General features: G+C 45.6%; 1 long non-coding RNA gene across 3 annotated transcripts in view; it reads right to left on the bottom strand.

The window, feature by feature from the left end:
- LOC147272833 (uncharacterized) overlaps positions 1-12,439 on the bottom strand; it is a 168,323-nt gene extending 155,884 nt beyond the window's left edge. For 2 of the 3 annotated variants that reach the window (XR_015112635.1, XR_015112641.1), the window contains exons 1-2: positions 12,272-12,436; positions 6,656-6,787 (exon numbers count right to left, since the gene is read on the bottom strand). This is a non-coding gene — a long non-coding RNA (uncharacterized LOC147272833). Of the gene's footprint in view, positions 1-6,655; positions 6,788-10,663; positions 10,746-12,271 lie in introns of all 3 variants that reach the window. The other variant, XR_015112630.1, reaches the window with a different exon arrangement.
- Positions 12,440-12,930: the final 491 nt, after the last annotated feature.

The following is a 12,930-nucleotide window of genomic DNA, read 5'->3' as shown; positions in this document are numbered from 1 at the left end:
CAATAGGAGAGATCTTAGGGCCGGGAGGGTGATGATGGAACTACAGAGTGGCTGTATGATCGCTCTTGTTTTGAAGTGAAAAGCCGTTTCCGCGATACACATGAATCACTGCAGAGATCATCGCTCATCGTTTAGGAATGCCAGGCTACATCCACACGAATACAGTTTGGAAAATAAGCCACAATAATCCACCATTTGAGAGACGATCTAAGGTCAGCAACGCTTGGAATTTGCTGAATGTGGATGTAACCCTCTGGTAGTCAAGGTTCAGACAAATACAAAGAGTCATGTGACAGCAGCATCATGAGCACAGGATGCTAACAACAGACCAGGAAGCAAAGGAGGTGTCAACAGGCCCAAAAGTCTCTCAGCACTGAAAACTGCTTGTTCTGACAGTTTGACAAGTTTTCAAGGACTGAAGAAAAAAAAAAAAAACAGTTGGTGCTTACATCAAAAGTTACATTTGATAAGAAAAACCCACAGACGGACACAGAAGTGACCTGAGCAGTTAGTGAGCCGACAGTTCCACCACTCTGACACATCCTGAACCAATCTGACGGGAACAAAATTGTTTTGGAAGCAGACACAATTTCGTAAGTGTAGGAGAGAGTGAACTCTACTTCTGGCACCACGGGGGGGCGCTCTAAGCACAACGATCACGAGAGTGAGTCATTTTGCGAGATATTCTTTTATTACTTGAAGTTTGTGGTCGAGCTAGCAGACCTGCTCGTGCAGGAGCCCTTGGCCAAAGGCGCGGCTGAGCTGCAATGTTCGTGGAGACGTGCCAGGAAGAAATATTCAAGGGGAATGAAAGCCAGAGTTTACTGAAAAACATGCGCTAAAACGGCAAAAATGTCACCATCATCGCATGAATCGCCACTTTAGCTGCGCAGCCTCATTCACCCCCACTCATTTCATACGTTATCCCACTCGTTGGTGCTAGAGGGCGCTGTGCTCCAGCAGCCCACTGAGAGGAGAGAGATGTTCTGTATCTGCCTCAGTTCAGGCCAAGTTTGCCCTGTTGAAGACTCTGCTGGTGGTGTTAACAACTGATAACGTGACTTTAGGAGCTGATAAGTCTTTTGTTCATGACGACAGGGTCATGCTGCATTTATCTACTTTAAAATATCATGTTTAGAGAACATCCAAGGTGATGTGACCCAGAACAAGACTGAGGAGTTCATGAGAATTCAGGGATAAAGAGAGTTAAACATTACTCTGCCATTCTTGCACCACTTGTGGAACATTAAACATAGCTTCTGATACTTCATCCCAACCTTCACATGGTCCCTACAGGATAAATTCACGCCCAGCACATGTCAAACAGTCCTTGAAAATAACTGCATAGGCCTCAACTGCAGCCCAAGCTGGGGTGGAGCCCACAATCCGCAGCCAGAAAGTATTTGTCATCCGCATCGGATTTTGTGTTGCCACGGGAGACATGGGTCCACACAAAGAGGATGCACAGAGTGTAAAACCAGAGTAGTAACAAGGCTGTCATCACGGAGAAATGTCAAATATTCCGCCCCGCTGCAGACTCTGCAGCGCAGCCCACCACTGACGAGGCCCGGCCCACGCAGTCGAAAGTTCACAACAACAACAGAGGGCATTGTGGGTTCTCTCTAATCAGAAGGGCCTTCCCGTTGGAGTTGTGAATTCTAACCATGCCAACAGAGATATGGAGTAGGATTAAACTCCAAGTATGTGGACCTCCTCTATGCTGGGGTCAAACTGTAATTTTAAAACTCTCATTTGTAGCTGGGGTGGGGGCCCTGGTGGGCGCAAACCATCATTTTGGGAAAATGTCAGCAGGACAGAGAGAAACTGATTGACTGGATGGAGAATTCATCGGCTCCTCTTCCTCGTCTCCTTCCTCTTCTGTAAGACTGGACGTCGTTACGGGCCAAGACGAACAACTTTCTGAAACACGCTGGTGTCTTCTTGACTTCACCGCATCAGACGCAGGTGGCACCAAAATTCCTCAAGCAGAGACTTCATACATTTTCTCTTGTGCTAGAAAACAACGCTTTTTGTTATGAACATCACTTGGAAAAAAAAAAAAAGTTCATTAGTTTGTCACAAATGTTTAGGAATTTTAAGAGCAGAAGTAAGTTGGGAGTTATTAGTCAGTAACCAGGAGAAAGCTTCTGTATGTTCGGTGTTGTATGGTAGTAATAACAACCTTTGAGGTTCCATGAATCTCTCAGTCTGAGCTCTGTTTTATTATTTTTTTGGCCTCTTAAGGTTTAATCAAGAGCACAAGACTGTTCCCCTCCGCTAAAGCTCACCATAACCAAATTAATTCCCCAGACTGCAATCATTCATGGCACAAACGGATGCAGACGCACCACAAGTTCAGGGCACAGAACTGCCAGTTGTTTCCTTCTGGTGATTCGTGATGTATTTCTATAAGTTGGGGTCCTGAGGAGACTTAAAACCCGTCTCTAGCTTTGGGGTCTGGGGCTGAAAAGGTTCAGGACGCCCTGCGTCGGTGTGACACAGGCACATGAACAATGCACCTACCTAGTGGAGAATGTTCCTGATGCCACTCCAGGTCTGAGTCTCATCTTTCCTAATTCTGCCTCCCCCTCCTAACCCTGCCTGAACCATCCAGGAGCAACGTGATCATTCTTATTCAGATCATTATTCTTAATACCTCAGAGTATTCCGCTAATATTGGATAATTGCAGTGGCGTGACCTTAGGACAAATGCCATTATGAGTTTAAAGGATGACGGCTAATCTGAAAGATGTAATTCCCTCTGAACATTCGGAAGGCCCTGTCGACGCTCGCCATCATGTTTGAACTCAAGTTTTATTTATCCACTGCTATTTGATATCTTTAAGATAGTGCAATACAAATAAATTATTCATGTCAATTAGCTTTTCATCTTCCAAGATGCGAACTTGTGTGATCCCTTTAACAACTATTTATTTCATGCTAAAACAGAGCTCTCCCTGGAAGCCCACTGCTATCGCCCGAGGACATGTCTTTTAAATAAAAGCATCAGAGCTTTGCATACCTACCATTTGCATATTAAAGGCGCGGGGATGATAGAAGAATTGGGCAATCTAATCATCGCTCAACTCTGACTGGAATCCCAAAGTCTTCTCGGTTTGGCCTTCAGAGACGCGGCGAGGCAGACGTTCACAAATTAGCAAAAGTCTTTTCAAGTTGTTATTGTCGGGGTTGGGCCCTGTGAGTCTGCGGCGCCGTGTATTCTTTGTGTTTGACACGGTTGCTGACGACTCAATTGCTGCTGCAGCACTTGTTGACAACTCACACACACACACGTTGGGGAGATGATGCTTTAGGCCTTCAAAATCAACTTCAAGACTGACTCCAGTTTATTATCACAACTTGAGTTTTCCTTTCATGCTGTACTTTTGGCCATTTGAGCATTTCTGTCAGTGAAGATTTCTCCAGAGTCGCTGCTGACATCCGAGAATACGGACACACGCTGAAAATAACAGCTTTTAACAAGGAGGCAGATGAGCTCAACTACTTTTTGAAAGCGAGTCCACCTGGATTGCTGTCAATAATCCCTCACTGCTGAGGAGTGTTTGTTGGTCTCTAGCGATACGTTTGGGGGAAGGCGAATCCCGAAGAGCTCAACAAACGACAACCAATTTTGGCATGACACACACACACACACACACACACACACACAAACGTTGCAAATTACAACAGAAAAATATAAACACCATTTGGAATGTTTTGGTAAGGCCAAACACATTTTTAGCTGCACTAAAAATACATTTTGCATCATCCAAACAAATGCTGTGCCCTGGACAGGAGGCTCAACATCGCCTCTTGAGGTATGAAGTGAGATTTCAGGCATGGCTCCAGTTAATTCTTTAGTAAACATGCTAGCGTTTTATTTTTGCGCCTCCACATGTTTGGACAGAGAACTTCCTGGTAGGATGAGCAAACATGTCAAGAAAGTAGAGTTACTGGATCATTAGCATGCTACATGAACCTGTTCCGACTGTGGGCACTGGTTAGCTTGTTAGCATGCTCCTACTCTGCTAGCAGCCTAGCAATGATCCCCCCCCTCACTGAAAAAAAACTTTGCTCTCTATTTCCCCCACAAGCATCTGGCATTGTTCTTTGGTGCAACTTTTATGGCAAATTAGCAACAACCAATCGACACGAACAAATGACCCTCAAGGGACACAGTAAACCATGGCGTCGAACCAGCAGCCACAACCCGACGTACCTGCTGCCATGATTAAAGCTAGAAGCTAAAAGTACCCATTTCAAGTAGTTACATCTTGTCCAAAGACATCCATGTTGAGAGAATATTTGAGCAACATATTCGTGTCGTATTTATACTACAGCATGTTCCCATATTAGTCCGAGGCGCTTTCACTCTTTCCAGGGTTGTGAGTTAGCAGGAAATTTTAACAGGACACGACTCCAACTCTGCAACAAATACAAAGTAGAGCTGCGCGCGCGTGTGTGTGTGTGTGTGTGTCCTCTCAGCCTGCATCATGCTGATCACCTCTGATATGCTGTTGCCCCGTGGCTACACATGCCCTGTTTAGGCAGAGACAAGAAGACACCAGCTAATATCATGGTCAAAGATTTCCAGCGCTGCAGTTTGGTGGTGAATCCACTGCGCAATTTGGCCTCATTTAGAGGAAATGAGCTGATGCAGATGTGAGCTCCAGTTTTTACAGTTTGTGATGTGTTTTTATACAACTGGAGGTAAAGAAGTCGGAGCAGGAACGTTCCACAAGCTGCAGTCCGACAGTTGAATATGAACACATCACTTTGGAGAACGCTTTTTTTTTTTTAATCCTCATTTCCAAGTTTAAAAAGAGCTTTTAAAGAGCGGAATTGAAACACTATTAAGACACCAACATCACCCGTTTCCAGAGCCTGTCAAGCCTTTACATCACATCTAATCTGATACTATCGATGCACCGGTGCAAACTGGACAGACTTCCTTTACAATCACAACATTCACTGAGTACAGCAACTTTCTTGTCCTAGCAAGTTTGTATGTTTGGATCATGACGAGCCGATCAATGTTGACATCATGAGACAAATAATTATTTCACTTTTACTATTAAAAGGGTTCTTTTGTTTCCGTGACTTACTGAGTTTAGGAAACGCCACATGAAGCATTTCTCTGAGAATACATTTGGATCCGAGCATTTATTTTACATTACATTATTTTACATCCCAAAAGGTAGAAAAACAAGGAGACACATGAAATTTGGGGAGACGTATTGCATCTAAACTGACACCAGTGAGTATGGATGAACTCTCAAAATATGGGAAAAATATTTATGTTCCAAGTCTTTTGGAATAAACGCATACGGAAGGTTAGAGTCAATCAACGTACAAAAGCAACTGGAAGAGAAAAATCAGAGGACGAGAGGAAGGAGGAAGGAAAGTTCGGTCTGAAATGTCTGCAGGAATCCAAAGCAGAAGTGTGACTCCACACTTTCCCAGAGTCGACATGAAGTGCGGCCAAGTGCAGAGCAGTAAACTTCTCAGCCAGCGTCACTCTGACTTCCTCTGATTTGTTTGCCCCGTGGCTACCGGCGTCCTGTATTGGCCGAGACAGAGAGGACGAGAGCTGCCCCGAGTCCATCCACCCCACCGCTAATGGGTCACATCACACGCCGGTGTCACTCGCATGTCCACTCACTTCTTTGGACCTGACCCACTTCATCCAGTCCAAGCACCACTACCGAGCACACCGCCATCCTCCTCCTCATCCTCCCTGCCTCAGCCGATAGACCCTGACACCCTGCAATCTGAGCCGTGCAGCTAATTAAAGCCTTCATACATGATCAGTGGCAGCGGCCCCTTCACCGACATCGTCACCAGCAGCAGATTGATGCATGACGAGATCACGCAAATGAGGGCGGCGGGGTGTTTATGAGAAACAGATCGTTTGAATGGGGAAAACTTTTCAGGACAGTCGGTGACAAACTTCTGGGTAGAGAATGTCAGTCAGAGATGGGCATCCTTGTTACTCGGAATGAAGTTGAAGTTACAGCCTTGTTTTAGGAGGAAATAGAAGTTAAAAAAAATCACATAAAATGCTCATGTACATATAACCTCTCACACTGGATGAATATTTGATGTTGTTTAGTCTCAAAATTGTAGTTTTACTTATATTTTTTCCTTAATTTACTCATTTCTGTTAATGTTGGGTTAGCTTTAGCAACTAAGCTCATAGGTTAGCTGAAGCAACGAAGCTACAAGGTTAGCTTTAAGAAAACGCTTTGTCAGTGGAAGGCTTTAGTCTTCAAAACTAAAACTTTGGAACTGAGAACCAGCCAGAAAACATTTTTCAGTTTAAAGACTTTCTCCAGGAAAACGTCTGACACAAACTGACAGGCAGCATTTTTATGCTAACAGTTCAAGCTAACTAACTGCTAGCCACCACTTTGCTTATTATTAAGTTCCAAAAACACAAATTTGACGGCAGAATATTCTCTAAGAAAACACAGCAACTAAAAATCAATCTACGGGCATCTCAACCGAACAATTATTTGATGTATTTGGGAAAAACAACAACAACAACAACAAAAAGCACCTCAGTTACAGAGCCTGAAACACGACAAAGCTAAAGTGCCACATGCAGCAAACAGGGAGGGTTTTATCAGCCTTAATTATCACAATTTCCTCCTACCTGATGAAAGACAGCCTGTTCTGGGTCCTCACGTCAAACCCTCCTGGAGACCTGATGCTTGGGTCAGTCGGCTTCCTCTTCTTCCTTCGGTGCGGTCAGGCTTGATGCTAATGCAGCAGCTAGCAGTAGTATCTGAAAAATGTAGTTACAATATTATTGGAAAATAAATGGATAAAGTTAAAATATATTAACATTGCCTTGCAGAGGTCCTCTTAATTTTTTCCTCAACATTTTCCCCTTTTATTTCAGTTCTGCTCTTTTACCCTCATTTGTTTATTTTCCCCGCTGCATCGACATGGACTGATCCATGTGTGTGTGTGGGAGGGGGGTTAAAACAGTTTACTAATAATTTTAGAGCAAAATAACCCTAAATCCAAAGTTAGGTTGTAGAATCAAGTGGGCCAAAGGCCCCAGGTCAATTTTATGCTTCAACATGGGTGCATAATGCTTCATTAAAATCATATTTCAGAAACACTTGGAGGGAATATATCTAAATTTAATAGAAATGAACTGAAAAGGTTTTGGTGGTCAAAGGTCAAGGTCACCGTGAGCACAACCACAGCTTCCTGTCCCTCCATTCTCTCAGGCGGCCGCTGACTGCCTCGCTACACTCGGGTTTGCACTGCCATGGAGTCTTAATCTCATTTTAAATCCTGCTTTGTTGTAAAAACGCTAGATTTGTCTCGTTGTGCGTGAACCCCTGTTCAGGGTGGTTTGATTTCACAGTCAAAGTCAAACGCTTCACATGAGGGAGACTAACTGGCTCCTTCCAATTTAATGAAGTCTTCCGCCATCTCATTGTCGCGTCTCATGTGACACTTTGGCCAGACGTCCTGGCGTTGCGTCGTGAGTGAAGTCCGCGTGGCGCAGACTTCCTCGGCAGCCCACATGGCAGTGGGCTGCACAGCTTCGCCGCCATCATCGCCTCCCTTCATAGGCCCACTTCGAGCAGGTTTCCTGGAAAGTTCCACCTCACTTCGCCCAGGGGACAAATGTGAAGCGTTACAGTCAGGCCGCCTTTGTTAGAAACACTACGGTCTCACTGTTAGCACGCCGGCTGGGCCCTGCTGATAGCTCACGCTACTGCCAAGGTGGGCCTGAACACACACACACACACACACACACAGCCATGAACTCCTCCAAGCTGCCTGAGAGCGCACACGGAAGCCAAGTACATGTCGACCCTAACAAGAACATTTAAAATCCATCGTGATGTCACAGTCAAATGTAATAGAATCTATTTTAATAGAATTAGAAGCCATTTTGGACAAAAATCCGGATTTTTTTCTGACAGTTTGAAGGAAGTTTGGGGGTTGCCAGAAGACATGTCAGTACGAGCTCAGGTCTAATATGCTTTAATGGGCAAATACTGCCAAAGAATCTAAACATAATTAGTCCGAACATAATATAATTGGAGATAAGACTGGGAGATAAAGCTGATTTTACAGGAGTTAAAGTGGAGCAAATTGAAACTGTCAAACAGCAGAAATGTGCAAATTTCAAGTCAAGATGTGCAAGCTGATATTTCGATGATGTAAAAGAGGCTGTAAAATTGAAATGTTTGTTTATTTTTCCCCCCAAAAAACAAAAAAAATCCCAATCAATCCGCATCCATCCCATCCAGTGCTTAAACACGCTAAATACTGAATGAGGTTTGGTGCAGGAGATTCTCGCTCAGAATCGGAGGAGCGGCATTCTCCAAGGAAGCGCGCGCTCCGTTCAAGTGACCTCGCCCTCCTGCCAGTTGTTCAACTTGTAGTTCACCAATTACCTTGGAGGCGTTCTACTGCATTCCTTACATTCGTATCTGATGTACTTGTTACTTGGCAGATGCAGTGTTTCTGCTTCCCAGGTCTGTCTTCACTTTTAGCTGGGAAAAAAAAAAAAAAAAAAAAAAAAGACAGAGGGGAAAATGTTTCCGCGCTTTGAACGGATTCCGAAGGTGATTTGGATCTTGGGCGCCGCAGTAATCAGAGGCGGGCTTTTTAAGAACGAAAAGGAGGAAGAAAAAAAAAAAAAAAAACCCAGAAAACACCCACACAAGTTCACATGGCTTCCCCTGCCTTCCTGTGCAAATTTGGACATGATTATAAGTGAGAAAAGCAGAGGGGGGTCTGGCTTGACGGCAGAGATGGAAGATGGTGTGTTTGTGCGCGCGCACTTTTGCATATGAGAGAAACAGACTCCAGTTACACACTTCAACCAGGAACATGCAGTCCCGGCAACATGAAATTCCAAGTAGATTTAATATGCACAGTTGCACAAATGGCATGACTCGGAAAGTCTCCAAACGTCTCTTTGCGAGGTGAAAAACCTCCTGTAAGAACTTTAACAATGGCATTCTGCTGGTTTAACATACCAGTTGTGATTGAATAATACTTTCTCGTGAGGCTTTGATCTTGAAAAAGCAACCTAAATTTTGTAAGATTAAGGGTTGTTCAAAGCCGCAGAATGACAGTAGTTTCTTTTCTCCCCACCCCCCGCCCCCTTCCCCTCCACCTTTTAAGTCGCCTGAGTGGAGAATCATTACACTTCAAAAGTAGTGGCCCTCGCTGTAAAAGCCAATCATTAAATAAAAACTCAGGGAAGAAATACACCTAATTACCAGCAGACAAATGCACATAATTCTCCCGTTTTTCTTTTTTTAGCCGCTCCTGTGGAGCTCAGAAATGCTTAAAAATGCACGTCGTCAACCATTTGGGGGATTAAAGCGTACAACAGCTCAAGCACTTTTCACTTGACGTGTCAAGGTTTCACCGGCTTGAAGAGGAAAGAAAATCACACAAACTAATTCCTCGGAGGACAGGAGTCGTGGCGGAGCGCGCGGAGGCACTGGGGGAAAGTGGCACGACTCGGATCTTTGCGGCAGAGAGTGAGAGTGGCTGCAGCGCCGCGCGGCCGACTCGTCTCCTCCTGAGCTCGCCAGCGGCATCCGTATGACAGGACTGCCACACGTTTCTATCAACCCAGACTAGAAGGCTGCAGGAGCTCCACAAACCCACCAGCAGGCTTGTGCCTCGCAGCATCAGGATGATGCAGCTCTTCAACAAAACCTTGACAACAAATATGCGCCCGTGCTCCAAAAACCACCAACAACAAAATGCGAAATCACAATGGGCTGCACCAAGCAAATCCACAGGGACATTTAAGGCTCAACACAAAGAAACAAATTGTCAGTTTTCTAAACTAAAAGGAGTCAACAGTTTTGATTTCTTTCATTTGACTGCAGCCGCAGTTTATGAGCAGATCAGCAGCACAAAGGAGAAGTTTGCCCTGCGGACCTTCATGCAGGAAGAGGTTCGGTTCAGGAAAACCGTTCAGAGATTCTCTGGTAGAAGATCCCGCGAGGCAAACCTTTCCCTCATGATTTTCCTTTCAGGGAATTTTAAGAGGAATAAAAAAAAATAATAGAATAAAAAAAAAAACCTGAATTTTTTTTGCACCGCAAGTTCACAATGCAACACCACACACACACACACACACACCACTATAACAATTAAAAAAAAAATCCCATCACACCTCTCTAATTTTAGCACTGCTAATTCACAAGCTAGCACTCTGTGCGAGGCTTTAGAGGATCCATTCACAGCTGCCCCCTCCCATGTAGACTCCAGTTTATTGTGATGAAATTCAGCAGCTTTTAACTTGTAGTTTTGTCAATGAAGAGCGTGTGATAGGGTTGTTCTCTGCAAGGGTTCCAAGTGAAACCAAACCAGTTCATTCTTAAGAAACAACAAACCAACCCAGCGTGTGAATATCACCCAACTGGTTTATTTCAGGGGCCGTTAACCCTGAACTCCTAAAAGTTCCCTTAACCCTTCCTCTGTCCCACATGTTCAAAGATATTAGGCAATTTAATTACAGTTAAGAGCATTAAGGAGCAATTTTAAGTATAATTTGCAGTTCGTGAACTGTTTTTGAAAATTACTCTTAATATAATTAACTTCTGTCATTAGGCCTAATCCCTGCAGGCTACAGAGGCGATGCTTCCTTTAAGAAATTACATACATGTAACGCTGCATTCAGCCCTCCTCAACAGGAAGGTTGGACGGCGAAGGTTCGCCTCCTCAATGGAGCAATTATCAGTTTCCTGTGAGGGAGAACAAAACAGCGCTAAGTCCATTAGCGGCTGTAGCACGAAGAATCAAAAAGCAGCCCAAAAGAAGCTGCACACAGGACAACACACACACAACACACACATTTGTGCTGGAGGAGGGAGGGCAAAGGCCACCAAGTCATGGATTTTTTATGACCACATTAACCCTGCGTTGAATTGCTCTGTCTGATCATCCTCTGGTGAAGAATACCGCTTAATTAGAGCAGATATTTCCTTGTCAAAAATACTGGCGCCATCGTCTAATTAAATCAAGAGGACAGTTGCGCATTAGTGATGGGAACGCCCAGGCAGCCATCCACCATCGGCCATGATGCCTTCATAAAAAATGCATGCAGCTCCCTGAGAAGAAAGCTCTAATTTACAGAGAGGAGAGGAAGAGGCTGGGTCTCAGCGGGCCGGCCTCGCACCTTGACGGCTAAGTGATGGTTTGCTTTACATCTCCTCTGATGAGGTTAAGGACGTGTCACTTTGTCTTTGGCCGAGCTTTAATCAGGCTCCAGCCGGCCCTCTGGCACGAGCCGAGGCTTCGCCGGTGCGTAACTGACCGGTGATTTAGAATGATATGATTACACCTACACCGGCATGCTGCGCAGCGGTGTGAATTAGCCTCCCCTTCTCTAGAAAATGTGTAATGAGCGATGTTCCCTGCGCCCAGCTGGGGCCCTGCGGACTCAGCCATGAGCCGGCATCCTAATCAGCCGTCAGCCAAAAAGGCCGCTGTTGCCGCGCATTAGAATCTGTGTTTGTGCATATCAAAAGATTTCCACATTGGCAAAACACATAATCACTTACCCCTGGGGGGGGGGGGGGTGCACACGGACAGACAGACAGATCATTTCCTCTGACTGGTGAAGGAAATCACTGGTCACATGACAAGCTAGCTAGCAGGTTTAAACCTGAGCGTTCACCTGGAATCACGGCTAACCGAGTCTCTGCTGACCAACCGGGGCTTCACTCAGACAGCGCCAGCAGATCCAAGACGAGGCCTTAGCAACAGAGCACAAAGCCACACACGCACAGTGCATTTTTGTAGTCCAACAGCAAGTTAGCATCCCCAGGGTTCCCTCAGATTTTAGATGATTGAAGCAGAAAATCAGCTGGTGACGGTTGAGGCCTACAAACAAGGTTGGCAGTGCAAAGCTAACGTTAGCCTACAAAGGCCTACACACCAAGGTCACATGGCTTCAACATCAGCACAGCCTCTGTAGTCTCGTTAGCAACCAACATTTGTACAGAACTTGTTGGTGTTTTAGAGCATTAACCGTGTGACCATCGGTGTCTTCAGTGGTGACGAGGAGCAAAACGACAACTCCTTCTGCTTCCTGGCACAGGCATCATGACATCACAACTTCCTTCAAAATGTTTGGGCCCAAAACTCTGAGCAGTAGCAATCATTGCTGCTAGCTATCAGAGGAGCATTTGACACCACAGCCTGGAACCACAACCGCAAAACAATTCTCACGTGTCCTGGCGCGCCTCAGTGACTCCTTCGTACTCACAGCAGATGAGGGTTCTACTGGGTTCTCCTGAGGGGATGTTGACGGATGTTCCCTCCAGGATTCCTCTGGACAAACTGTGCAGGAGTGAAAAAAACCCAACCTTTTTTAGAGCGGTCAGTTCCAGCCCGGCCAGCAGGGGGCTCAGCAGGGATCTGACCTGCTGGACACACTCACAGACACCTGGAGGCTCCAGTCTTTGTCAGGTGTTGAAGTTCCTCCCTCTACCTGAGTGGTTCTGCAGCAGCGGGGTCTCCTGCCCACTCCCACACCTCCGCAGGGGCCTGCTAAACTGTTAGCGTACCATGACGCCACACTGCCAAACCCGGTGTTTTGGTGGGAGCGAACGCACTAAATGCAAATTAATAAAATTCCAAGCAGGGGTCTTTACAGAGCTGTCCAACCCCCCCCCCCCCCCCCCACACACACACACACACACACACCACCCCTCCCCCTGACGGAGGGAGCATTGTTGTCTCTTTGGTGCGCTCTGCAGCTGCTGTACCTCCTCCTCCTCCTCACAAGCTGGATCACATCTTCAAAATTTGTTGCTGAGGCATTCTGGGAGCTTCCCAACTGACATTTGCCGAGGAATCCGATGGCCACGAGACACAACCCTTTTTAGTACTTTTTGAGGCCACACGCACAAATTTTGCTGGCAC

Source organism: Aulostomus chinensis, chromosome 1, assembly GCF_037954235.1.
Source record: "Aulostomus chinensis isolate RoL2024-O1b breed Wild chromosome 1, RoL_Achi_v1.0, whole genome shotgun sequence".
NCBI lineage: Eukaryota > Metazoa > Chordata > Actinopteri > Syngnathiformes > Aulostomidae > Aulostomus > Aulostomus chinensis.
The sequence above is the reverse complement of the archived record's forward strand: the minus strand, read 5'-3'. Positions and strand labels throughout refer to the sequence as shown.